Here is a 24,774-nt window from a genome sequence, read left to right on the forward strand (position 1 = left end):
CCTCAAGATCCTTCCAGCTGTGAAATAAAATGTCAAAATTTTGGTGGAAACCACAAAAAAAGAGTTGAAAATCCAATTTCTCATTGAAAAATGCTTTACATGGCAAATTTTCAATCAGGAAAATTTCTACTACTGTGTCTGAGCATCCCAGTGCAATTGCTGCCTGAAGAGTCTGCAGTCCCTCACTCAGCCATAGATACCCAACAGCTCTGGGTCTTACAGCTCCCAAACTGGGGCCATTTCCCAAGAGATTTTGATCCACGGAAAAGTTTGTCATCAGCTAAAACCCAACCAGAACAGCCATTCCAGACTCTGGATCACAATAAAAGGTAATTTGGAGCACAATTGTAAAAGAGAGTGGAAAAAGAGAGAGGAGAGAGAATAAAGAGGCTGGAGTGATTATTTATGAGAAATTAAAATAGTTTGAGTGATACATGTTCCACACATTGGCTCAGTTTCACTGAATGCTCTCCAGCTGCTGGAGTAAGAGACATTTCACCTATAGAAACTTGCTTGAATATATTTATATCAACATATATCAGCAGATATTTATATGCCTATATACACACATGGGTTTGGCTGAGGATTTTTGTGAGATATCACCAGGATCACCTTCAAAAAAAAAACCCTCTACAGCAAAACATCTGCACTTGCTATTGCAGCTACAGACACCCAGGAGAGCATAAATTTCCCTGAATAGATGTATTGTTTTACCATTTATTTCCTCACTCCCTCAAAATGCCTGCTCATCTGAATTTCCAATATATGAGCTGTATTTGGTGTGTGCACGGTTCCCCTTCACTACACCAGAGCAGATTAGTGCTCGTTGCCTCTTTCCTTGCTTCTCTTCAGATCGTTACACATGACAAAACAACTGTCCTAATTACAGCAAGTGTTCCCAGCTCTGTCACCGTGACAATTACTGCAATGAGGGCTCAATATCTGCAGCAGACAGTAAAGTATTACTGCAGTTGTGTTTGATAGTGCTCAATTGTCCCCTGGAGGATTCTCCCAGCAGCTTTTGCCGTGGGGCGAGGCTCCCCCCGTGCTTTGCTAACGGGGTTCGAAAGGTGACCAGGGTGGGCTGGGGAAGGCGCAGTTTGGGGGTCCAGAGGAGCACCGGGACACGGGTGGGGCTTTTCTGCTCTCACTCACAGCCACAGTGGCTGCACCGCACCTTCCTGAGGCCCCACGGCACCAGGAGGAATTCTGGAGATATTCCCTCCTTCCCCTGCCCGCACCTGCAGCCTGGCACTGCTGCAGATGGGGTTAAAGACCAGAGCCAAACCCATCCCCTCCAAAACCACATCCCTGTGTCCCTCAGGAGCCTCAGAGCTGCAGCACAACAGTGGCTGCCCTGTTCCTGGAGGGATTTTCACGTGTTTGTTTGTTTGTTTGTTCCCATGAGCTCCTCAGCAGCCCCTCAGGGATGGCCCTGCTCTGACAGCCCCGCCCCAGGGATGTTGGACACCTTTAACCCCACTTGTCTCCCCTGTCAGCCCTGCAATCCCAGCTAATCACACGAGGGATTTTAGCTCTTTCCAAAGGCAAGATCTTGACCTACACCACACTCCCTTCATCCTAAGTGATGAAGCTGATGTTCTCTGCATTTATAGTCCATTAGGCTCCTGAACTTGATTCACTCAGATGTTCTCCTTTTAAACCCCATAAACAATGCAGAACCAGGAGCTGTGTTACCATCTCACTTGACCAGAAACAGGAAAGCAAAGCCCTAATATTGAATATTGATCATGGAAGGCTAATGCTGCCACGGTTAACTTGGCATGACCTGACCAGTGTACTTAAAGTCTGAATTTCTAATTTTCCTTGGCCGGGGATAAAGCAATATCTTATTTAGCAGATAACATCTTTATTATAAGCATCTTGCACAGCCTTTCCACTTCAGCCCACATGGGTTTCTTCTGCTCTTGGCATGGATCAATGAAGTCAATATTTCTGACTGCAAAGCTTTGTATGACTTACACATATTTAAAAGGATAAATCCCAATCAACAACTCCTCTGCTTGAACATAACCATTATAATCCTTATCTTTGATCCTTTGGGCTACAGCAAGCAGGGAAAGGAAGGAGTACATCTCTCCAGCGCTCAGGAAATAGTTTTGATGACAGCAGGAGATAAACAACATGGCCTGGCTTTGCTGGCTGGAATTTCTCCAGCAAAACCAGTAAGTGGTGCTACAGTTTCATGAGTCCAAACTGGCCAGGGAGCCCTCAGACTGGTGTGACAACCCCTGCGGTACCAAAACGTGCAAGAGCCCTGAGCCAAGCTCCTGAGCCTCTCCAGCACTGAGACTTCCAGGGGATTCGTTTCACACAGGGGAAGTCGAGGCACATCAGAAGAACCTCTCCATGATGATATTCCCATCAAAGGGAGGGGAAGAGGCTCACAGCCACAGCTCCATTTAGCACAACTCAACTTCTTTACCAGATGAGATGAAGTTCCATAAATCAAGCTGCGGATCTGCCTAAGTTATGTTCAGGGAGCTGGATTTAATCACTCTAAGGCTTGCTTTAGTCCTGTGAATTTCAAATGCTGCAACCAGCCTTTCTTCAGCATATGGAGGCCACAGAAGTTCAAAGCAAGCACACTTCAACAGGAGGGTTTCACTTTTGAGGGTTAAGTTGTTGGCCAACCCCACATTTTGCTGCTACACCACCAAATCCCACTAATACAGATGCAGCTTGTTCTGCCAAAAGAGTGGTTTGAGCAGTGAAGTTTTTACTAATTCCCTAAATGAAATAAGCTTCATCAGCAAAATCACTTTGGTTTAGTACAGCTGAACCTGTGCTGAAGGTTGTACCAACATAGAAGTGCTATAAAAAAATCAAAGGAATGACAACCCTAACCAAAATTATTGTGCTGACAACAGGTTTTACTGACTTCAGGGATCCTTTGGAAAAAATTTACCAGAAAAGTCAAGTAGGGAAAAGAGAAAGGCAAACAGGGTGGGAGGGCAGGGAAAAGGATGAAAAAAGGATTCCTTTTGGCCCAGTAGTCAAAGTATTTTCTGAAGTTCTTGCTTTGCTCTGGAAACAGCCAAACAACTTCAAAAGGCGTGTTTGTTTTATTGAGAGATCTCAGAGATCTTTTGATTTGGTGCCATGTGTCCCAGTCCTGCTCACCCAGGCAGGGTGAGGTCAGGGAAGCTCCTCCATGGGAAAAGGACACGAGGAAAGGAGCAGGCCCTTGTCCTCAGCCAGGCTTTAATCAGAACCCCCAAGTGAGTGTTTGCCAAAAGGGGCAGCAGCAGCACGCAGGACAAGCTGCCCTGCTCTGGGTTTGCAGGAGGCAGAGCCACACAAACCCCACTGAGTTCCTTTGTTCAGCCAAGGAAGGAACAAAACTGCAGCAACTGCAACTGGCATTAGTTTTGTTCTTTTTTTCTTTTAAGTGTCTCCATTTCTCATAGAGTTTACACTTTTATAGGCAGAGAAACTTTCTCTTCTGCAGAGAGCTTCCAAAATGGTCTGTGCTAAAGTTATTTCACACATATTACACTGACACTTTCCATACTATGCAAATATCAGCATCTTAACATTGGGGCATCTCCTCAGTATTTGCATTTATAGCAGACTTTGGAAGATTGAGTTATAAAAAAAGAGGGTGTCTTTGAGTCATGCTTAGTCTAAACTGCTCAACGAGGTAACAGTTTGCAAAACTGCAACCATAAACCAGATAGTCCTCGAAAAAAGAAACAGCAGAGAGAAATAAAATTGTATGGACATCTTGTGCAGAGATTATTTCTTAATGTGTGGATGTAAAGTACTCGGCAGAATGGATGTTCCTGCTGCCTTTGGTTCCCACTGCAATACAAACCATTAGAATAATTTATCACAGAAACCTCAGACCTGAGGGGAGGGAGGGAGAAGGGGCTGCAGAGTGAAAGCTCTCTTGACCTAATCTCTGTTCTTATCCCCAGGAATGAATTTCAGTGCTGGAGCTCCAGAGAACAGCAGCAAAAGTGAAAATAATTCTGGTTGATTTTCAACTCCACTTCTTTGGCCTCTCTCTCCCCATTAATTGGGAATTTTGGCAGATCACAGAGCCAATCAAACAGGTTTTGTCACCAGTGTTATTTTGCCTTAACAGGACGTTATGGCCTCAGAAACATTCCTGATGACACAGAAAAGTGTTTCCTCTCTGGTTTAAACACCCAAATGATTGTTGATCATAAGGACATAACCCAGCAGTGCTCACGTGCTGCACAGACCAAGTTTTTTGTAAAGCGGGCTTTTCTCAGAAATTAATTTGTGACAAAGGTTGCCTGAATTGAGTAGGAACTTTTACATCTGTTTCAGGGTCTAAAAACAAAAAGGAAAGGAGAAAAAGAAGAATAAAGCCACACTGAGCAAAGCATTGCTCAGGCCAGGGTCAGACACAGCTCTCTGCACAGGGTCCTCTTCCATTAAAAAAAAAAAAAAAAGGTGATTTTTTTGAGCTATAAATTGCAGAAGAAAGGTAAGGATTTGACAAAGGAAACCAGACTCTGCTTAATTTTAAGGAAATTAACATTTTCAATAAACCTGATAGATCCTGGCCACATGTTGAACATCAGGCAAGGCCCTACTTTTCTATAGCTACAATAAAATAATAAAAAAAGTGCTTTTCTGGAGACCTGTTGCAGACAATGCTCCCTTCTGGCAATGCAGCCCCCGCTCCGGCTCCCTCCCACACGTGGCATGTGCCTCTGTGTGTGTTTGCAGATGCACTTCTCTCATTTTTATTTATTTGCCTCAACAGCGTGGGCAGAAACTGAATCCATAGATTTTGGCTCCTTTAGCTCTGCAGCTCTTTTATCTCATTCCTGAACCTTCCTCACAAGGAGCTGGGATGGTGCAGCCACGTGACTTTGAGTGGAATTAAGGAAAAAAGAGAAATTCTGAGCTTCAGGAGGAGACCCCATTCTGCCCATGCCTTGGGCTGCACCTCAAATATCCCAGGGTGTCATTTCTGAGAGGCTCCAGCTCTGATCCAGGCAATGTCATTTGCAGCAAAATATTAATGGAGAACAATGGCTTGACCCAAAACTTATTAAAACAGACATCATGAAAAATATCTGGGAATTGAAAAGCAGAAGTGAACCACTGGTTGTAGAAACAATAAAAAAGGCTTTGAAAATGCCCTAAAGCCAAATACATATTTTCAAAACTGCAAGTTTTACCCATTTTTTTTTCTTGGGAGGAAAAAAAAATCTCTCTACGACCTTAAGGCACAACAAATATATTAGGCATAGATCATTTCTAAGTGTTTTTGGCTATTGTTAGGAAAACATCAATTTTTGCTGTTTGCAAGTACGTTTTCTGGCCACACACAAACCTCCTCCCTCACCCCAAAATGTCCTTTTGCTTCTTTCCTTGTTCTTAAATGCCACAACTTTTGAAAAACAGCAGTTGCAAATACTCAGGTATGAGACCACGGGGATTGTGCAGATGAGCAGGCACACCCAGGCAGGGCAGCTGTGACCCATGGGTGGCACCAGCCCCTCTCCAGCCCTGCAAACACAGGGAGGGCAGAGCCGGGCTCCCAAACCTGCTCTCCATCCAGTGCCAACACAGCCACCTGGCTCTGGGCTGCCTGGGAGCATCAGCACAGCAATCCTGCCCAGAACAACACGCAGAACTGCACAAAAAGTTCCTTCTGCATTAACTCCTGCCACAATCACAGTTCTGATTAACAACAGGATGAATAACGGGGGCAGAGTGGCCTGAAAACCACTGAGGTTGAAATAAGTGAAAGCCCATTCTTAAATACTTCCCAAGTTCTCAAAATGAGCCGCTTCTGGTGCATTTTTTTCCCCATCACAGTCATTCATCATTCGCCTTTTGGGTTTTAGGGTGAGATTCTCTGTTTTCAGCAAGGCAAGATTTTAGAAAAACAGTAAGGACATTGTTGTGTCTGGGGCTGCTCCTCAGGGCTGGAGTACCCCAAATGTTCCTTCTCCTGCTGGATGGCTCTGGCAGAGGCTTTTGCACAAATCTCACCTCAGAAACGCTGCCTTGGTGTGACTTTGATCAGCACCAATCACCTCTGGAAGATTCTGCTCCCAGCACAGCACATCAGTGCAACAGCTCCATCCCAAAAACCCAACCTGGCTTTTTCCAGGCAAAAATCCTCATGGCTGCTCACAACAAATGAGTCAATCACCTTCTTCAAAACCATCAACAATCAGGCAGGAGCAACCACCTGTGCTCCTGCACCCTACACCAACAGATTGATTTGCTCCAGCTTAGAAACCACAACAAAAATACATTAAAACTGCCCAGAAGTCCCATTTAAAACAGAAAACTCGATATCAGAGCTCAGAGTGAGGCTTACCAGGGCTCTCAGCGAGGGCACCAACTCTGTTCTCCACGTGGGAAGCAGGTGCAGGATTTTGGCTCAGCCTTTTGCTCAGTATAAACAAATTCCCCATCACACCCAGAATGTTTAACAGCTGCTCAATAAAAATCAGAGTTTTTTTAAAGGGCTATGTAAGCACGGTAGGGAAAAGCAGCAAAATTCTAATGGGAGATTCCTTCTGTAAATACCTCTTGGGAAGAGAGTGGAATACAAAGCCTTCAAATGGCCAAAACATAAATAAACTAACACCCTATAACCACTCGAAATTGTCTTTTTAAACATTTTAAATACTGCTGATGAGCTTAAAATGAAATAAAACATCAGCCTTCCAAGAAAAAATACACTTTTCCAAAACCTGTTTGTCTGATAGAGAAGCTGCTTCTCTAATTAAGCAATTAAGGCTCAGCAAGGCAGACGTTATTATCACATAAAGGTCATTTCAAATGAAGAGGAGCTGAAAAACACTGTTGTTGGAGAGTTTTGTGAATGATCTCCTTATGATGGGGTGGCTGCTGGTTTGAAGGGAGCTGAGAATTGCTGTGGGAGTGTGTGGAGTGCGTTCAGCTCCCTGGGCACGGCAGGGGCTGCTCCTGGGGCTGGCTCAGCTCCCGCTGCAGCCTCAGTTTCTCATTGTCCTTCCTGGGTGAATCTCAGAGAGCCAAACCAGGGAAGCCAGGCTGGGTTTAACCCATGGGAATGACAGGGCAGGGAGCGCAGCACCGAGCTCTGGATCCATCCCCCAGGTGCTGGTAGTGCTGAGCAGCCATGGGGATGCTGGAACCCTAAAATGCAGCAAATCCCTCAGTGTTCCACAGAGAGCAAACAGGAAAGGGGATCTGAACAGGTTTCACTGGACCTGATGTGATAATTAATGTCCAGTGAGGGATCTGGGGGTAAGAGGAGGGACAAAACATAAAAACAATTTCCACCTTTATTTTAAGTTCTTTTGACAGATGGGAATATTTTCTGTTATGTTACTTGTGGTTTGGGTAATGAGATTAGGCCTTGCATAGCAGGAAGCAGAATTAACTTTAAGTAAACAAAGTGACACCGTCAGCTTGGAAAATCACATTTCCATCTGAAATGCAGTGCCTACTATCATTACAAATAACCCTTGAGATCATGATAACTAAAGGAGATTAGAGATGAAAAGAACATGTTTCTCCCTCTCTGTCTTTTTATTCTTTTAGATAGACTGGGTTCACACAGTGCAGCTGAGAGCAGTCCCTGCAGCAGAGTCCCCACATCTCCTGTGCCCTGACTGCTCAGGGTGCAGGAGGGAGCAGCAGGCTGGGGCTGAGAGCCCAGCTGGTCTCAGGCATCCTGCAAAAACACCTCCCTAAAGGCAATTGGTGTGGCAGGAAAAAAAAAAATCCAACCTAGCAGCACTTTAAAATGCATTTAACATTGGGTATACACCGAAATTAAAATAATAAAAAATGAAGACTGGAATTTGTAAAGCTGGCTGACTACAAAAGTCCCTTAGTCCCCTGAGTGATTTCCACTGGAAGGGCTCTGCAAACCTGGGTGTCACCAGCTGCTGCATCACACACAGGGGACAGGCTGGATCCTTGGGAAGCCAGGGAGATGAGGGAAAGGTTTTACAACAGGATATTTCCTCCAGAGCCAGCTGAAGCACTGGGATGTGCTTGTGTTAAACGAGCAGGCTTGCACACCCACCAGGGAAAACTGGCAGGGGAAGGGGTGTCCTGAGTCCTCCCTGCTGTTCCTATAAAACCCATCCTGGATGGGTGGCAATAATCACAGAGAGGGCTGGTGATGAGCACCCGAGGCTGTTCCTACAAAGCCCATCCTGGATGGGTGGCAATCACCACAGAGAGCTGGTGATGAGCACCCGAGGCTGTTCCTACAAAACCATCCTGGATGGGTGGCAATCACCACAGAGAGCTGGTGATGAATACCCCAAGCCTATTCCTACAAAACCATCCTGGATGGGTGGCAATCACCACAGAGAGCTGGTGATGAGCACCCGGGGCTGTTCCTGGTGCTTCTCCCTCCTGCGGCAGCCAGAGCCAAGCACAGGATTGTCCTGGTGGTGTTGCTGTGCTGTGACCCTGGCAGTGCTCACCCAGCGAGGAAATGCCTCCTCTCTGGCACAGTCACTGCTGCTTCACGTCAGCAAGTGACAGGTAAAGAGAAAAATCTGGGCCCAGCACAGAGATGGATCCAAAATACATAAATAACCAATTAAGAGAAAATATTAATAAAAATATTGTAACAGATCCCAATCTGCTGCTGAGTACCAATTGCCAGTAATAATCTCTATGGTAACTGAACTCTCTTTGGCCTCTCTCTGTATGCAACTAATGTTTTATGTTTTGGGTTTTTTTTTTCCCCTTCCCCTATTTTCATGGAAAGTTTTCAAAACTGGTTTAAATATTATGATATTTTCCTCTTCAAGTGCTAACTGGGAGAAGTACTGACTCTGTGTCAGTCTCTAAGCAGATTTTCCCTTCCTTTCGTGACTGCCTCAGAGGTGACTTTTGGGAGGCCACTGACTGGAAGTTCTGTTCAGACACAAAACAGGTGAGGGAGGTTTTCCAAATCTAACGGGTTAAAATATTGCCCAGGAACAGATAAACTGATGGAGAAGAAAGAAAAAATATACTATGTAAAGATGTTGCTTTCAGTAGCTGTGGAAACTCTGCCTTTTTCTTTTGGTATTTTTTATTGTTTTCTGGCTGCACTTGGCTCTTCTCACCAGCTGCTCTCCTGCAATCCCAGCAGCATTTCTGAGCTCTAGGTGTTCCCCTTTCCCATCCTGCTCCTGCTTTGGCTGCTGCATCCAAAGGAAGGCATCACCTTTGGGAGCAGCAGCACTCAGCAAATATTTGCTGTGTTCCATCACAGATGAGCAGGAAGGTTTGAAGGGAGGACACACAGAATCCTGTGGAAACTGTTCCCATGTGCACCTGTAACAGCCCAGGGTTCTACTCAACTTCTCCTCACTGTAGCACAAATAATTATAACAATTTTACAGTGGAAGTGTCAGACCTTTATTCAGTCTGGCTTTTTAAACTGTAACTCTGTTATGGCAAAAGATCCCAAATGAGAGAGTTTGGAATTAGATGTGACCACTGAGTGATGATCTTGGATTCCATTTTGAAAGACTTCAGAAAGGGCCATGTGAGCAGTGCTCTCTCTTTGCCTTTAAAGCTGAGGTTTCTTTTTAGAGACAAAGAACATTTAGGTGCTGAAGGATTGTGTAAAATCCCTGTGGAAGTTCATGTTTGGAGGTGCTGGATAAATCAGAGTCATTCTGCAGCTCTTGCTCCTTTATACAACAGCCCAAACCAAGACCCTGGAGATGAGGTTGTGGAGTGGTCTGAAAAGATGGAGCTGGATTCAGATCCAGATGTGAATTTCCTAGCGGTTGCCTGTCTTCCATCTGTTTGTATTTGGATGTCTCTTAGGATATAAGCAGCAGTTCTGGAGTGTCACACATGAATAAAGTGGATAATTATAAAATTAAAAGATATAACGTGCTTCTAAGGGAGATAAGACTACAATTAAAGAGTATAAACAAAGCTGAGTCTGATGTTCAGACTGATATATTTATTCATTAAATGTAATAACATAAACAAGACTATTAACTGTCATATTTTAATGATACTGTACCCTGCAAAACGTACTCAGGAAAAAGTCCTATTGACTTCAATAGCAATGCCACATAAATTTAAATCATGGCTGCAGTAAAACAAAATGTCATCGTTCTTACTGAAGATTATTTGCTGTAAATATCCCAAAATGTTAAAAAAACACAAACCTGTAACTCACTGAACTGAGGCTGAGCTCCAATGTTTTATCTGTAAATCTGAAGGAAGCCAGTAGGCAATGCAGAAACCTGTTCCCCAGATAACTGAAATTCAGTATTCCCACGAGGGGAAAGCAGCCAGGCAAAGCTGCTGTCTATTCCATGTCTTTCTGGAAAACACTGGACATATTTTTGCCCAGGAGATGGCAAAAACTGGGCAAATGTCACTTCATATCAGCAGTGTTAAGATCAGATTCTGACCTTTTTAAATATTGTTAACAGTCAGCAAGAGAGGAAGCCTTACAGCAAAAATTTCTCTCTGGAAAATATGCAATAACTTGTTTGGGGTATGTAAAAAACCATTCTGGAAGGAGAAAAAGGGTTTCTTCCTTGCTGCAACAGCATCAGTGCCAAGAAGATGTAAAATGGGACCACGTGGAGTCACAACAATCCATCCCCCTTTGCATCCCCTGCTCGTGCAGGGCACCAGGCAGGGCAGAGGCAGCTCTGGTGTGAGGAGCACAAACAGAGGTGACCTTCCAAGGGGCCCCAGCCCAAATCTGTGACCTGCACTGAACTGTGAATGATGATGTCAAACGTTTGCTCGCAGAATTAAATTCCCTGGCGTTCGCCACACGCTCAGCGTCACTTGAAGTGCCGAGAAAACAGCGCTCACTGTGCCATGACAAAGGCCATTGGTTGCCTCTTTACTGAGCCTGATACATATGGTGAAAACATATTGACTAATTACTTGCCATTTTCAAAAACTGAAACCACTCCAAAGCCAGGCCCAGGATAATAGAACAAGATAGAGAACAGGGAATAAGGACTGGGAGAGTGGGGAGGGGGAAGAGCCCAACTCTGTGACTGCTCATCCCTTATTCAACATCTGCTTTGAAATATGCAGAGGAACAACTTCTCCCTGCTCCAAACTGCTTAATGAAAACTGGGAAATTAATGCACCTGATTAGTACAGCTGTTCAAAACAGAGGCTGGCTGAAGTTCACAGACAGAATCAGACCCAGCCTGCTCCCACAGGAGCACACAAGGCTGAGATTCAGCTCTGTGGTCTCAGTTTCCCAGTTTTCCAGGGCTCTGGGAAGGATTCTTTCAGAATTCTTTCCAGGATTCTCTCTCCAGAGAGGCAGCAGAGCCCTGGGCCATGGTGATGAAGCACTTTGAAGGAGATGGATTGAAGGGGTCGGTGTGGAGAGCGAGTCACTGAGACACAATTCCCATTTTGGCTTTCCAAGCACCAGCAGTCCCTCCCAGCACAGCCCCTGACAGGATCCCCCAGCACAGCCTTCACAGGAGCCTTTTTAGTGCCACCTCACTGCCAGCACCTTGGAGCCCCGACAAACCAGTCCACTCAGCTGATGAGGAATCCTCCCTAAGTAGTGGGATGAATGTTTGACAAGTTAATTTCAAGGTAGCTCATGGTGTAGAAGCAACGGAGAGCTACACAACTGTAAAAAAAGAGAAATGTTGCTGGATAAATTCTGCCAGTAATGGATGTGTTACAGAAAATACACTTAAAATTCAAGCTCTTTGTATGAGAAGACAGGCTCTTTGGTTTCCAAGTAGGAATTGTGAGGGCTCGCTGGAGCTGGGGTTAACAGGAGTACAATTACTGCTATTAGAGTTTTATGATTATGAAACTTATGCTCCTGTATCCCCAATTTAGAAATAATAGGAAATGTTATATATGACTTTTATAAAATCAAGACAATTTACATAGGAGGAAAAAAAAATCAATAATTATTCCCTTTTATTTTTCCTTTAAATCATCCAGATAATAGAAATCAGAGACCTGAATGGGATGCCTGAAGTTAATGGCATTATTAGACAGAGAAAAAAGAAAGAGTGATCAAAAGTTTGACCCATTTACCAAAAAGTTCACAGTCTGTAGAATCTCGCTATTCTACCAGTTGTTTTTTTTTTTTTAATTCCAGATAACTCTCAAACCATGTTTGGAGGTTAGATGTAGTCTTAAGCAGAGACTCAGAGCAATTCTCTATTATATTTCTATTATATGAGAGAGAGTTGCTATTTTAGAAAGACATAGATAATCTGATATCTTTCATAAAAGTTTCAGAAGTTTCATTTTCCAGCTTATAAACTAAAAATAAAATGCTTGAAATGATTGATTTTCCTTTAAGGCAACTGTAGAGCCTGAGTTGATAACACCACTGGTCAAGTCCTAGTAAAACTCCTGGAAGAATTCCCAGCATTTTGAACAGGAACAGATATTGTTCATATTGTTTTTCATTCCTGTTCTAAGGTAAAAACTTGGGTAGATCATCACAATTTTGCCCCTGTTACATAGATATGAAGGTTTAACAGACAGGCTGTTCTCCAGGGAGTGGGGAGAACTTTGTTCCACTGACTTTTTAACAGGAGTTTGCAAACCTTCAAATCCTGCAGGTGTGAAAGCTGCTTTCCCTGCTTTGCTGGAGCTCCACCTCAACTTTCCCCAGAAGCCTGGGGAAACAGCTCAATTCTGAATAAAAGCAATGAACACAAATCCTCTTTTTCTCCCCCATTTTGTTCAAGTCATTTCCCGGGCAGTGGAGCCTTCCCTGGGCAGCCGAGGAGTTGCTCCCTCTGTCCTGGGGGAAGCAGGAGCAGTCCATCAGTAGGTAATAACAACTTCTTTAATGCCTTTATTCTTTCCAAACAGGTTTTTTTAAACTTCCTGGCAGTTTCGCAGCAGTGTGCGCCCTGATGGAGCCCTGAGTGCCGTGCAGGACAGAAAAGAGAGCTGGGATAACACGTGGGAAGTTCCTTTGGACGCTCCGTTCCCTCCTGGAGCATCCACAATTTTCGTGGTGTTCAATCCTCAGTACAGCTTTCTCTGCCTTGTCTGCAAAACTGCTCAGTGCAGCCAGCCCAGAGAGTGCCTGCCATGCCTGAGAGTGGCACACAATGGGCTGGGAATGCCCGAGATGCTTCCTGCTCCTGCTTTTCCTATCGCTGAGCACAAGCCATCACTCGTGTCACAAGCAGGGGCTGGGAGGAAAGGCCAGTGCATTAAGACAGCACATAATTGTCATCTCTGAGTTTCTGACATTAATTGTTTTGCTTAAAGGAGCCAGTGGAATGTTTTGGTTTTTTTTTGGTCCCCCCCACCTCAAGTGACAACACCCAGGAGATAGTCTGGGTAAAAAAATTATAAAAATAAATTTAAAAAAAAAGACTCAAAATTTTTTGCTAATTAAAAGTAATGTGTTTTCCCATTTTTTGGCAATTTGATAACACAAAACACTTACTTGGGGGCCACAGGGGGAAACAAACTGAGACGGATAAAAAATGTTTTGTGTTCATCCAAGCAAGACTATGTTAATGCACATTATCCCATTAATGCACATCAACATCGGGAATAAGCGCGCCAATGCAAGCAAGAAGCATACACTTATCATCATTTGATAACATGTTTAATGACAGATTGACGGTTGATTTGCAAATGTGAACTGGCATCAATGTTGCTAACTTCAGCTTCTGCCGCCTCCTCTGCTATGCCAGCATATTTATGTGCATAATTTGATTTCGCAGCCACACTGTTAGTACATTTTTAATATTAACTATGCAAGAACAGACAGCCGAACTTAAGTTGCACTGATGGTTTGAGTTCATTAGATTGAAAAAGATGGGCAATGCTGACAAAGATGGAGATGGCAGCACAACATCAAAGAGGCAACACTTAACAAACACACTCCATTTTGAACAAACCGAACTAACACATTTCATGTTGTCGGCTGCAGCAGAGCCCTTATGTACAACAGCAAGGAAAAAATATGCTCCTGCCCTGGGCATGCTGACAGCAGCTCTGTGAGCAGCTCAGCAGGCCCCTGGCCACAGGGCTGGGAGATATTTCACTCATCCTCTGCAGGTAAAGGGCTGATTCTGAGCTGATGGCCCAGTGACAGCAGCAGAACTCGGAGCTGGAGTCGCTCCTGATTTACACTGGGGTGAGGCAGAGCCCGTCCCCATCTCCTCCCAGCAGTGCCTTTCCACAGCTGAGATTCTTTATGATGAATAATAAAGGGATTTGGCTGAGAGCTCTTGCACGAGTAGAGCTGAAGTTGAGAGTCCCGGGGCCTCAGGCTGTGAGGGGTGGGATGTCCTTCCCATGCCATGGACACTCCTGGTGCTGCCTCTCCTTTGGTGATCCTGGGCAATTCAGTTCTGCTCTGGAGAGAACACGTAGCAGTGAGCTGGGAGGAGAATATTTCATCCTCTGCTCACATTAATGTCTGAGCATATACTGCATCTAGTATGAATTTGCTTGTTGTGCTGCAATATATAATAAATTCCAGGCAGTAGCTTTATGGTGCACATTGCAATTTTCAATTTTATGCTACAAACTGACCATCCGCAGGATTCTGACCGTATAACCCGAGCCACTCTGTGCAGATGTAACATCAGCACCTCTGAAGCACAGGAAAACCATGATTTAGACACACAATTAGATGGACCAGGTCCTCAACAATTCTCAGCTGCCTGAATTACTGCTGAACAGCCTAATAAACATATAGCACATAGGCCCCTGCTCTGCAGAGCTTTTAAGAATGTTCTTAAGTTTGTCCCTAATCAGCAAAGCAACTCTTACAATTGCTGTTACTCAGAGATTACTCCTGGACCAGAATCCTGTGGTGCTTGGACACCCATGGAGTACTGGGCAAGGCCAGGGTCATTAGGAAGCTGTGATTGAATAATCAGCATAAAGTGTTGATTATTGAATTTAATCCTGGAGACACTTGCCAGGGTGGGACACTGAGCAAGGGAGCAGGAAAGGATCTTCATCAATCTTGCCCAGGCAGCAGCAGAAGGATTCCTGGTACCCCTGTCCTGCTGGCAGCTCCTGAGCAAATGCCTCCTGCCAGGGTGCTGCCCTGCTCTGGCTGGAAAAACTGCTTCTTTTCTTCTTTTATTGTCTGCTGTGAAAGAAACCTGAGGCTTTCGTTTCAGTAAAACCCCTTGTAGAGGTCTGTGCTCTTTCTGCACAGAGACCTGCACTGCAGGGAGAACTAATCCTGATTCCTGGGCATTGGGCTCAAGAAGCTGCTAAGCAGCTGCAGTGGCTGGCACTGCACAAACCCCCAAAACCAGGAATATCTGAGCAATACCCTGGACACCCCTGGCACGTGTGTAGTTGGCTGGTTTTGAATCTGTTGGTGCATTGGGGTCTGACTCCCACAGCAGACTGTGAAGGTGCTGCACTGAGTGCAAGAGGATCTCTCAAAAAGGAACCAAATCATTTCCACCAACACAGGGCACCGGGCAGATCCTGCTCATCCTAGTGAGGACACAAGAGATCTTGGAAGCTTTCTGAAGAGTGAAAGAGCTAGAAAAAAATAAAGGAAAAAAAGGGCCAGCAGAGATATGTGTAAGAATGAGGCCATGCTCAGTTTATTTTGTTGTCTTTTAAGATAACACCAGATTATCAGTGGGCGGCTCAGAGAGGCACAGGAGCAGCAGGGTGAGCCCTGAGAGCTGAGCAGCAGAGGAGGAGCTGGCCAGCCCCTCCCCAGCTCGAGAGCTGTCCTGTTAACAGCCTGGTGCTGCCTCCTCCTCACCTGGGCTGCAGCCACAACTGGGATACAGCAATGGGAATAAACCTCATCCCAGGGACAGCAGCTGGGGAATAAACCTCATCCCAGGGACTGGGTCGCTGCTCGCTCAGCAGGGTGACACAGCCACAGGGACAAGGACAAGAGCTGTGTGCAGCTGTGGGGAGGCTGCCCAGCCCAGCCCTGTCCCACATCACCCTGATGTGCTGCTGGCACTGCAGGGAGGGCTCTGCAAGAGCTCCCAGCTCTGCATTTCCCCTCAGCACTGCCCCGGCGGCTGCTGTGCCTGAGCACTGCCTGTGGGAGCTGCACAGGACACAGTGAGAGGGTGACACAGTGCAGGGACCATTCCTTTTCTCAAGTCACAATTATCTCTGCTACCACATTTGTGTCCTTGCTCTGGTCTCCATTTAAGTAAGTTACAATTCTCCCACTCTTGTTACTGAGTAGATGCAGATGCCACTTTGTTCCGTGTGATTTATAGCCAGTAGCTAATGTTCAGTTATAATTCCCCATTTTAGACATGAAAAATAGCCTGTAATGCTCAACACAAGGGCCTCTCAACAATGATATATAATTTAAAAATTAACACGAGGACAGAGGAGCCACGGGATTTTGAACTAGGGACTCTCTCATTCAAAGGTTAAATCTCTACAAGGTGAGCTAAAGGAATTAGTTGAGTTATTAAGTAAATGCCTCTGTTCTATTTTCCCAGCACATTAGCTGTTGCAGCCTTTTCCAGTTCAGTTGTGTTCCGCCCCAGCATGCTCAAAGTGCAAATGCTCGTGGCACTGTGTTCACACATTTGCTTTTTTTCAATGTCAAACAAACTGGAGCTGTTCAGAGCCAAAGGTCAAAGTGGAGGGTCCTTAAGGAAATCTCCTGGGAAATGATGTGATTGCTCTCATGTCTTTACTGTGTATAAAATCAGGCTTCATACGTGGCTCGTCCTTTCCAAGCATCTTAAAGCTGTAAATGAGTCATGACTCATTCTTGCAACACCTAAGTTATGTAAGTGGTCCTGCTAATTTACTGGAATATTTTGAATAACTAATCATTTCCAGGATCAAACTCTGAGGCCTTGGAAACCTCTGAGCTCTGAAGAGCTTCTTTAGAAACAAAGATGTTCAATCCCAACCTCACACGATGAGGCAAAAGCAGAAGAGGGGACAGAACCTGCATCACCCGACTGGCTCTGCCAAACTCCAGCCATCAACCCCTCTTTGGGCAAATTCAGCAACTCAGAAACCCAGGGAGTGTGGACAGGGAAAGAGCTTGGCTCTGGAGAGGTTTGGGAAGTGGCATTCCTCTCCTGCCTGCTTTCTGTTCCCACTGAGGTGCAGCTCATCTCCCCCGTGTCTCCTGCTGCACTTTGCTTAATGGTCTCGCTCCAGCATCAAATATTGTATTTATGGATTACAAATTTATTGACATTTGACATTTGCATCAGCTTTCACCTGATCAACAGGAGCTCTGACTGCCAAAGGGAGTTATTATGGAAGATTTCAACAGCCATGGGAATGCCAAAAATGTCATTAAATCATATCAGAAAAACAATGTGTTCATAGCATTCATACATTTAGTCTTGCCAGTAAATCTTCTGCTTGATGCTTGGACCACCTACTGATGATACTCAAAGAAAAGGAGAAACAGGGAGAATCGAAGAGATGAATTAAATTAAAACCAAATGACATGACGCCTGGCACAGTGGGATCTTTAATTTTCTACTCTATGAATCCAGAATAAGCAAAAAAAAGCAAAACAAAGCACAGTGGCTTGACTTTCTCTGAGTGAATTCCCTCCATGCAGGCAGGGCTTAACTAAATAATCCTGAGTAATGTGTGCACCCCACATTATTGCATGAGATTTGTATGTGGGAGGTGCAGGATTCAGAAAACATATGGCACATGGAAAACAAATGACAGGGTGTGCTTTTACACTCGTGCTGGCTATACTTATCACTCTTGTTGATATTTTTTTCCAGACATGAAATATGAATGTAGGAACTTTCACCTTAATCTCATCAGAAAAATATCCAGAGTTATTTTTTTGGTGCATTTGTGATTTACAGGAGGCCACCACATAATTCCTGGGAGTGCAGACAATGTTATAAAAAACACGGATCAAATAAACACAATTACCTGCCTCATCGTTTTTTCCTTGGACGACAAACCTGGGTCTTGCACCATGAGAAGAGCAAGGCCAGCAGATTAGGGCTCCATGGAATTAGGGAGGGAATGAGTGGCTGGCCTGGGAGCCCACCCACAGCCTGTCTGTGCCCGACCAGGGTAGGGTGAGCTCCAATGGAGGCTGATCCTGAGCTGAGCAGGCATGGAGGAAGATTTGAGTTTGCCCTTTGAGTTGTCTGGTGGAAGAGCAGCCTGTTCACCTCACACAAACACAGACAGAAATAGGCCATGGTGATACTCCAGAGGGAGGGAATCTTCTGTGCTGTGCCTGGGGATGTGGATGGAGAGTGGGGAAAAGGAAATGGCAGTGTCTTTAATGGAAGGGGAGTGGGCAGCCATGAGGACACAGTTCCAGTGGAGATAGGGGCCAGCAGCGTGTCTTGGCCCCCCAAAAGGGTTGGTGTGGTGTGGCCACTGCTGTGCTTGGAGCACTGGCAGCAGAGTGCAATGAAGAGTGGCAAAGGCACTCAGGGAATGGGGCAGAGATGTTCTCACAAGCCTTGGCTGGAAGCAGGACAGAGGTGGAGCTGCATGGAGATATTGGTGGACATATTATTCACCTGAAGGTTATTGCAATGCAGAAACCATTTTCTTTTTTTTTTGGATGGGCAGCCACAGCAGGGCATCACTGAATGGGCTGGGACAGACATCCCCAGGTCACCTCGTGGTACAAACTTGGGGGAGTCAGAAATGGGGAGTGTTGTTGAGTTTTCATTGAATGACTGAAACCAGCAGTTTCCCATTGGAGTTGGAACAGTTCTCCCAGAGGAGAGGACAGACCCACCCTGTCTGCAGGGAGTGCAGGGAGCATCCATTGGCTCTGAGCCCTGGGATCCTCTGCAGTTCAGGCTCCCCAAAGGAGGAATCGCTTCTCCTTCCTCCCACCTCCTCTGCTGTGGAACAGCACAGAGCAAATGCTCCTGGCTGGCCCGAGGAAGGGCTGGTGAAGGGAGGCAGAACCTGCACAGAGCACTCTGAGCTTGGTCTGACACAGCTGCTGCAGGAGGAGGAGTGCAGGGGAACAGCCACATCAAAGCCACTCCAGCCACCTCTCCTTTCCTTTCAAAAATGTCACTGCAGCACCCTCCTCTTTCTGAAACAATGTTTATCATTGTTCTTCGATTGTCTGGGACAATAAATGGTTAGAAATGAGCATATATCACCAGGAAATCTCTGCCTGCCCCTTCCCCCAAGCAGTGTCATAAAAACGTACAAATTCACATTAATAATGAAGTGCATTTCCCCGAGAAGCCACTGTGTATCTCAGGGAGAGCAGGCAAGGTGGCAGTTGCTGCAGAGTTTCCTATTAAAGAGCAGAGCAAATACTCATAAATCTGATGAGGGGCCAAAGCACATGTTAGGGCTGTCTCCCTCTTAATGGAACCTTTTCTGAAATGAAAAAAATATATATCTTGATACATTCAGGGTATTCATTAGACATGACAACCTCCTCCACTCCCCATGGCCCCCTCCCCCTCCTGCTTGGGCTGACCCCCGGCAGAAGAGCCGAGTGCTGCCAGGGAGGGATTTTGGAGGGGAGGAGGAGCTGTTTGCTTTTAATAAAGGGATTGTGTAAATTCACTGCGATGGACAAGCTCCCTCCTGGCCCCGTGTGTCCCTCCTTCCTCACTGCAGCCACTCCCGGTGTGTGCCCCTCCTGGGTGATCTGCCATTCCCACTGTCTGTCTGTCTGTCTGTCTGTCCATGGAATGGGAGCACACAGAGCCATTCCCACAACCTGTTGGTCTGTCTGTCCATCCAAAGAATGGGAGCTCACAGAGCCATTCCCCACAGCCTGTCCGTCTGTCCATCCAGGGAACGGGAGCACACAGAGCCATTCCCCACAGCCTGTCTGTCTGTCTGTCCATCCAGGGAACGGGAGCACACAGAGCCATTCCCCACAGCCTGTCGGTCTGTCTGTCCATCCAAAGAATGGGAGCACACAGAGCCATTCCCACAACCTGTCTGTCTGTCCATCTAGGGAATGGGAGCTCACAGAGCCATTCCCACTGTCTGTCTGTCTGTCTGTCTGTCCACCCATGGAATGGGAGCACACAGAGCCATTCCCACAGCCTGTGTGTCTGTCCATCCAAAGAATAGGAGCACACAGAGCCATTCCCCACAACCTGTCAGTCTGTCTGTCCATCCAGGGAACGGGAGCACACAGAGCCATTCCCCACAGCCTGTCTGTCTGTCTGTCCATCCAGGGAACGGGAGCACACAGAGCCATTCCCCACAGCCTGTCTGTCTGTCTGTCCATCCAGGGAACGGGAGCACACAGAGCCATTTCCCACAGCCTATCTGTCTGTCTGTCCATCCAGGGAACGGGAGCACACAGGATCCCTCTGGCAGGAGACCTCTCCTGCCCCTCACACCTTGGAGGGCTCGGCCCCAGGATTCTCCAGGCAGGGGAGGCAGCAGGGTGAGGATCAGCCCTTGGGCTCTCTCAGGGCTGGGATTTGCTGCCTGGTGCTGTGTTTGGTGTTATCCCAGCTGGACGCCCTGTGGAGGGTGAGATGCTCTTGGAGAAGAACCACAGTCCCATGGAAGCCAGGGCTCTGTGCTCGGTGTGTCCCACCCTGTCCCCCCTCTGGCGGGCAGCTGCAAATGCTGCTTGCATTTCTGTGGAAGCCAGTGAAAGGCCTGATCCCTCCTCTCCACAGACCCTGCCTGGGTGCACAAACACACCCAGCTCCAAACTGAGGTGGGAAGAGACAGCAGAATGAGGCCTGAAGACTACAGCTTAATAATCATGAATTATCTGTTCATTATCCCAATAAATAGTGAAAAATCTCTTCCTCCTTTCCTCCTCCCATAAAGCTGTATCTATAATTTTCCTCATTTTCCATCTGTGCTCCATCATATTTCCACTGAGTGATCATCCTGCTAAATTACATTATTTTTATTGAAAGGTACTTTGGAAGGCTGGATACTGTTCATGTCTTTTCCTTTTGTTATTGATCTTTGTGATCCCATTGCCGAGGTGTAAAATATATAAATAAGGCTCAGGTACCCTTCCTTTGAAATCTCACCTGGTAGAAATGTTCTGCTATAGATTATGAAGGCTGTAGCATTTAATAATATCAGGCACAGCAAGGAGAAGGCAAGATTTTGATGTCCTTATGAATAGTGAATGCTGGAGGAGGCTGGCACTGTTCAAGGTCAGTTAAAATCTGCTCCAAAGTTGCTGTTTCTTTGTGAGCAGAGGAGTTCCTGCCTGGGAACTGCCACATGCAATGTGTTTGTACAGAGCCCAGGAACAATGTGGGTTGACCCAGCAGGCTGGAAGCTCAAATGCAATGGTAAATAATACTGATCTTAATAGCAACCTGTAAAACCTGTAAAAACTTCCTAAAAAGCCAGGAAATCTGCACAGATCCACCGGTGCTGCCATGGCCTGATGGATCATCTGGCCTGGCTCTGCTCTCAGGGAGGTCAAGAACACACCAATATTGGGTTTACAAGGATGATGGCTAGATTGAAAAAATGCTATCCAAGAAAAAATGTTCAATTAAAAAAATAAATCTGGATCTACCACTTCAGGTAAACAGTAATAAATTTCAAAGGATTAAGAGAACTGAGGCTTCAGCAGGACAGGATTATTTTAAGGGAGGGCTGATGGTTTGGAGGGAGTTCCTTGCTTCAGCAGGATTTTGCTTCAGGAAAAAGGCCAAGCTGTTTCTTTTCCTAGCTCTGTCTCCTCTCATTCGATTTTACCCAGTTTATCCTAAAAAAAATCTATTTTAAAATGGAACTTCCCCACAGACTTTTTTTTCCATTGAGAACCATCATTTTCCAAAAAGACATTGTCAGGAGAATGCCATTTGAATGGAATTATCAAGACTTCCACGGGATGAATCCTCTTTTTTTGGCTGATGACACGGGGAGCAGAACCCTTGGTAAATTCTGCTCACAAAATTGTGGTGACACCACTGCAGGCAGGCACATCCCAGCATGTCTGATTCTCCTGGAAGGATCTCTCAGCTTCTAATATTTGTTGCTAAGAAGAAATGAAAGTTGAAGAGCAAGCTAAATTCCCTAAAATAGAATTTTGTACCACTGATTCACACAATTGTCCTTGACCATGTAACAGCCATAGTGGCTAAGAGTGGAACATGATCAGAGCAGCTCCTCCTGCTTGAGAGGGATGAGAAAATAAAATCCAGAGAAGAAAAAAATCTTCTATTTTGGTATACTTAACACATACAGTTATCTACATGTCCTATATATCATTTAACAAATTGCTTTGCAATTCTTACAGGGCGTGGTATAATGACTGATTTAAAATCACTGCATTGCTTAAACTGCATTGTTCTTCATCAAGTTGAGTCATTTTTATGTGAAGTGTCAAGCTCTCTAACAAATAACTGCTGCCAGACAAATCAAGTTCCTCATCTTAAAGCTACGGCTAAATAGTTTATAGCTTTAATCTGCTCACTGAGGTGTGCAGTCTATGACAGTAATTATAAATGCAAGGAGAAATTATAGCTGAATGCTTTAACTGCATTAGGAGCCATTTGATGAACAATCATGATTGCCTGCTCATTTTCAACAATAGAGGGCAAGTTAGTGTCAGTGCATTAGAGGATTTTCAGTTCTGCTCTGCTCTTTCTTCCATTTACCACAGAATGTCAGTTGTCTCCTATAAAGTAGAAAAAAAAGCGCCGCAGAAGCTTTAAACTTGATGGTTAAAAAAGACAAAGGAGGAAACAGAGAGAAAAACTGTTTATCATTATGACTTTTTTTTTTGTTTTGCACAGCCTTACTTTCAAATTAGTTCATCTCAGGTAGCTGCCTGTTCACTTATCAGGGTCTTTTGAAACAGAAATCTCCCCAGTAAGGTTGGGTAATTTGACTTTATGGAGATTTATTTCTATCAAAATTTGCAGCCAAGGCCACAGAGAGCCTCAGTTAGCGACCAGTTCCAAGCCAATCCCACCTGGCTCTAAAGTGAGAAATACAATTCTGCCTTGCCTTTTTCCTCAGAACAACATAAAAATTCTACTTCAGTTGAAGAAATGAACAAATGTTCTTCAAGGTACAAGTCAACATACAAATTACTTCTAATTAAAGCCATGTTTCCTAATGTTCATGGGTTTTCTATGAAGAATAGCAATAAAAACAAATTTGAAGTGGGTTAAATGAAAGAGAATAGAGATGTCTGATTGTTGTATATTACACATAATCTTACTTTATATTACTAAACCCATATCACTTAGAAGAATTCAGGAAAACACCAAAGATTACTATAAAAGAGATATATATATCTTTTTACATTTAAGAAGAATTCATAGCAAATTTCTTATAAACAGCCTCACAGAGGTCTTAAAAATAAATCTATACCCATAACACATTTTTCTACAGTACTAACCTAGATTATTCATTTATATTTTTAATGATAGCTAACATTTGACAATATAACCTCTACTAGTAAATGCCATTGAAATATAAAGTACTTTATGTATCTCTATACTTCAAGTATTCTTTCCACTGTTTTATTTCCATTTATTTCAATCTATAGTCTCTATTTTTATGCCTATTTCACTGCAATATTGCCTGCAAGAAGGAAACATAAATGCATGTGTGTGTTTTAAGAGTCTCAGCTTTATATTTCTCCTTTCTAAATACTCTGCTCTCCTCTGTTATTATTCAAATGTATACTGGATCTTAAAAATAACATGGTAAGAGTAAGTAAACTCTGAAAATCCCTGTTATTTGATTTAGTATCCTTGCAGATTTCTGAAGAATTCATATGAATAAACTCAGGCCTCCCCACTCCCAACCTAGTCAGAACTTCAGGGAGGCTTTCGGCTCCAAAACTGTAATAAAATCTTTACAATGCCATCCCAAATACCCCATCATTTCAGACAATTTGTGCTATCATGCATACCAACTGAAATTATAGCTCCAGATAACAGTGCCATCACTCTGTCATTGCAATTTAAATATATTTTTTCAAAGGTAAGATACAACCTGCATCTTGATATAAATTAGAAATGGATGAGTATTACGAGGACAGCAATTTCTCGGCATCCAGAGGCAGGAAGGACAGTCCCTTATTTATGTAGTTACACATCACCTGAATAATATGTCTCCGTGCAGGTTATTATAATGCAGAAACCACTCTTTTTTTTCCCCTTGAAGATTTTTTTTCTCCCCTTTTGTATTTGTTCCTCCAATCCTCAGCAACACTAACGTGTTTACAAAGGTGGGTGTTTGGTTTGCCTCTGAGTAATAACACAGTGCTTTCAAGACCAAATCTGAAACATTTGTCACACATTAAGCCATGAATGTGCCAAAATAACTGTTGTATTAATATATCTGGCAGATAGCTTTTGTTTGATAGTCCCCAAATTATTGGTTTGCTCTGATATCTCTTGTGTGAAAACTATGAATGGCAGAGTCTTAATAATCATTTGGTGGGGAAGGAAACAAAGTATGGGATGTTTATCCCTACCCAGTCTCTGGGGGTGTTGATTTGGAGTGGCCAGGAAAACAAGCAACACTCTAATGTTGGGTTAAAGTGCCCAAATAGATACTTTAGGGTATTATCCCTATTTAGAAAACAAACCCCTCAGGAGTGAGATGGAATTTTGCTGGCTAAAATATGCAGGAAGCATAAATCTCCTCCAATGCAGACAGCAAGTACAAGATGTATGCAAAACTTAAATCTTACTGCACTTGAACACTGACATTCTACTCCATGGCAATAGCTTACAGTACCAGCCCAAAGTAACCCCTTGATCAGTGGTTTAAATTATTCAAAAGTAGCATTTTTAATGGAGCTTAAGTGATACAGAGCCCTCACGCTGGCTTTGGCAGCAGAAAGTGTTTCCTAAAAACATGAATATTTGCAGCAAACAAATGGGAAATCTTCCC

General features: G+C 44.5%; 1 protein-coding gene across 1 annotated transcript in view; it reads right to left on the reverse strand.

The window, feature by feature from the left end:
- The window catches only part of TSHZ2 (teashirt zinc finger homeobox 2), a 201,288-nt gene that overhangs the window by 45,078 nt on the left and 131,436 nt on the right, over window positions 1-24,774 (reverse strand). The gene's annotated exons all lie outside the window — the stretch shown is intronic.

This window comes from Ammospiza caudacuta, chromosome 15 (genome assembly GCF_027887145.1).
Source record: "Ammospiza caudacuta isolate bAmmCau1 chromosome 15, bAmmCau1.pri, whole genome shotgun sequence".
Taxonomy (NCBI): domain Eukaryota; kingdom Metazoa; phylum Chordata; class Aves; order Passeriformes; family Passerellidae; genus Ammospiza; species Ammospiza caudacuta.